Here is a 4,139-nt window from a genome sequence, read left to right on the forward strand (position 1 = left end):
TATTGTTGATTACCAAGGTAAGGAAATTGATCCAATAGTTGCCCAAGCCTCTAAGAGGTTTATTAATGATGAATTTTTTTTGAAATCCAAGGCATTTGCTCAATTTTTATGGAGGCTAAATATAGGAAATTTTGAGGAGACTTGTGAAAAGATAAAGGTAGAACAAACTGATAAATCGGATTTTGCTAATAAGGAGGAGGTAAAGTCTAAATTTTTGAATGATTTTGCTAAATTTTCCCTTGAGGCTAGTAGACAAGTAGTTAGACAATTAGGAGTCCTTATTTTACTTGAATGGGATATAGTGAATGCCATAGTTTTTGATTCAGTAAGGAAACAAAAGGACGTCCAATTTAAAACTGAAGAAGAGGTATTACAGGCTCATAGAGGAGTCAAATTTAGTGATGACCATTAGGCTCTTATTATTTGGTCCATTGAAAAAAGGGATAAGACCAGGATGTAGGAAATTTCTACTGCACAACATACTGGTGCATTGAGAATTTTTAGGACTAGTGAGGTAGGCAGTAAGCAGATAATGGCCTCAAAAATGTTAAAATTTGGTAGTGTTGTATCTGGCCAGGAAGAAGATAGATTTACCCAACTCAATGCTAGGTTTGAAGAAGTTTTGAAAGCATATGAGAAGAGGGGCATGTAGATACAATCACTAGAGAACAAACTATCTCAAATGGAGAAGGTACTTGGGAAGAAAAATGTATAAGAAACTAGTAAACCAAGGATTATGTACCCTCTGCGGCCACTTGTTGAGCCTTTTAAATCAACTCTAATTGTTGGAATACTAGACACCCTAGAAAGGCCATCGTTCTACACTGTAGAGGAGTTTGAGGAAGAAAAGAATAAATTATATGCACTGCATGTTGAACTAAATGATTAGTATGAAGAAAAATTGAGACAAGGTGTCATGTATTTGGTAGATAGAATTGAATGGCCATCATTTTTTGGTTTTTTATCATGGATTGCAACCATCAGGGATGAGTTGAAAAAAAATGAAGCTACATTCAGACCCCTTATGTAGAAATGGATAGAAAGGAATAAAGATATCACTACTATGTGTATATTTATCATTCAACTACCACGTCATCAAATATAATAGATCTTTGATTTTCTAAATAAATTACAAGGTTTTGATGACAAACAAGATTGTTTTAAAAAAAGATTAATTATTTGTTTTTCCAAGTATATTGCAAAGAAGTTTGATTTATTTCCTTGTGCTTTAAAGACCGTTGATAAAGTGAAGGAAAAGGAAGAGTGGACAAGAGAATTAGATGAAATTCTTTTTGAAAGGATGAATAAAATCATTAATGAGACTGGTCATTTGTTATGGGAAAGGACAAATGAAGAGCTAGTTAAAGTGCAGTTATTCTACAACACCATCAGAAAAGATCTAGTGGATATGGAGGCAATTGAAAATTCCCTGATAACTATACAAAGAGAAGTCCTGAGTTTTGATTGGCCAGATGACACTACTTATAATGAGTGGAAAGATAAGTTCATGTCTATAGGGTAGATGTTAGAAGATGGCGAGGTAGAAGATGATGCAAGTGTAACTGTTACTTTAACAGTTGATGATGAAGACAGAGAAAATCCTCAAGTGAAAGTAAACTTGCAAGTAACTAAAGAGGTCACATCACTTTCAAGCCTCATGGTCACTTATTCTAAGGAATCAGATTGATAGAAGAATCAAATCATTGTACTTTTCCAATTCCAAGGGATGTAAAAGAAAGGGGCCCTCAAAAGGAATGTTTGATGTATAAGTCTTTCTGTTACTCACATTTTTGGCATTTTGTGATAGGTGTATGTAAATATCTCTTGTAAAAGAGACCTATCAATTTCTCTTAGCTTGAAGCTTGTTGCATCTCACACTATATAAGTGAGATTCTAGGGCTAGAGAAAGGGTCTAATTTCTATTTTTTCTAGGTGATATACTTAGTTTGTTTTCAGTCCAATGTTTGAGCAAGTTTTATGATGTATTATCTCTGTTAGTTCCTGAGAATACATTAATATAGAATGATCTTTGTGTTTTTCCTAAGGTCATTCTAAGTTTACTACAAATGTATACAATTTTCAAAGAAAATGAATACAAATTATGAGCTGTCCCCATATCAGTTCTTTCTGAATTTTCTCTCCTTTTGATTACTTGGTTATCTTGATATTGTATGAGTAAAGGCTTGTGCAATTGAATGCAATCCAATTAGGTTGTATATCTATTCACCACTGCTATTAGTTCAATGGATTAAGTAAAATCTTTGATGAATTTGATAAGGTTGTTATAGTGGTAGGAAGGATCTTTTGAAGGATGAATTCTGATAAGAATTGCTAATAATATTTGTTGTAAGGCAACAAATTAGATCTATGGATTTGTAGTAGACTCTGAACCCTAATAGATTAGGCACTGGTCAAATTGATTTAGCTAGAAGAGAAATATGTCATAAATGGTTTTCAAATGTAGAATCGTAATCAATTTTTACTTTTATTTCCTGAAGATCTTCAAAGTTGGCTAGTACTTGTTTGCATGGAATGTTTTAGCTTCAGTTAGCCACTATTGCTGAGAACACATGCAAACCTATAGAAGAATTTTGGCTAGATCTATTATATGGGATTTGTTTATCAAATTTTCAAGAATTATGCATGTATTTAAGGATTTGAGATGAGAATCAGAATGAAACTAAAATAATTCTCATATGGTGTTTCCCAATCTAGAATCATCCATGGGTATTTCCACCCTAGTTTTGTAGAGCCTAAAGAGTAAAAAACAACCCTTGGTTTTGTTGAAGTTAGGTCCAAATGGTTTTCACATATAATTGTTAATAGGAATTAGCTAATCCTTAGATTGTGTGAGTGATATCATTTTGGTATTGAGCATTTTTTTGCTTAGTAGTTTTAAAACACCAGCAATTTCCTTATTAAATGTCAATTTATTTTTACTAATATAATGAGACATCATTTTTAGAAGATACCATGCATAGTGATTAAGTATATTTGCAATTAGTATGATAAAAGTATATTTTCTTATGGCTCTTAGTAACAAGTGCTAACAAAATCTTATTCTTGAAAAGTCATTTTGCTTTTTCATGGCATCAACAAGGCACAACTTCAACATTTTCTTATCTTCTTAAAACTATGGTTCCAATTAAAATGACTTTCCTATTTTCTTAGAAAATCAATCATATCATTAAATATATTTTTAATCTATGCTTTGAATTATATCTAATATTCATCATCAAAATGAGGAAATAATGAGTATAGAATTGTGGATATGAACCTGCCTATTTAGTAATCATTATTTTCTCATTTCAATTATAATTCACTGGGCATTAGTTTAAACACACACACACACACACACACACACACACACACACACACACACACACACACATATATATAATTCAATCCATAAAACTTGTATTGAAATTTCACATCTTTGCTGAATAAATGTTTGAACAAAATTTTACTTTTTCCATGTTTAAGGAAGAAACACCTAATACAGATAAGATAATTAAAAACCAAAAGTTTAACAAATCCATCCTATGAGCTAATACTAAAAGGTCTAAATTTACCAAGAGAAGGGTAGGACAATGCTGAGTGTCAATGATGCTTTTCAACTCTCACATTCAGTAAGTTGAGTTGCATTTTAGTCATTTTAATAAGACTTCTTTTCTAGTATTTTTAGTTCCTTGTTCCTATTTTCTTTCACTAATTCTTAATAGACTAACCTATTTTCACTTTCTAAGAGTTTAATATGTTTGAAATATATAGGAGCATGGTTTTTGGAGTTCATTCATTTCATGGGATAGTCTAAGGGGTAAATTAGTAATCATAAGATGGACTAGACTAATGAATAGAGCTAGGCTAGCTTTCTTAAATGGTCTTGCAAACCTCAAAACCATTGACCATATATTTAGATAACAAACTTCATTCACAAGTGCCCTATGCGGTTCACAATCTATTCAACTGAGCTCAACAAAGAAACACTCACATAGCTCACAAAACCATTCACCATATATTTAGATAACAAAATTCCTTCACAAGTGCCCTATGGAGCTCATAGTCTATTCAACCCACCTCAACAAAGAAATAGTCACACAAATCACAACATTGATGCAATTTCATTTTGAATCATAAAA

This window comes from Cupressus sempervirens, chromosome 10 (assembly GCF_028749045.1).
Source record: "Cupressus sempervirens isolate cs-2001-9-10 chromosome 10, ASM2874904v1, whole genome shotgun sequence".
Classification (NCBI taxonomy): Eukaryota; Viridiplantae; Streptophyta; class Pinopsida; order Cupressales; family Cupressaceae; genus Cupressus; species Cupressus sempervirens.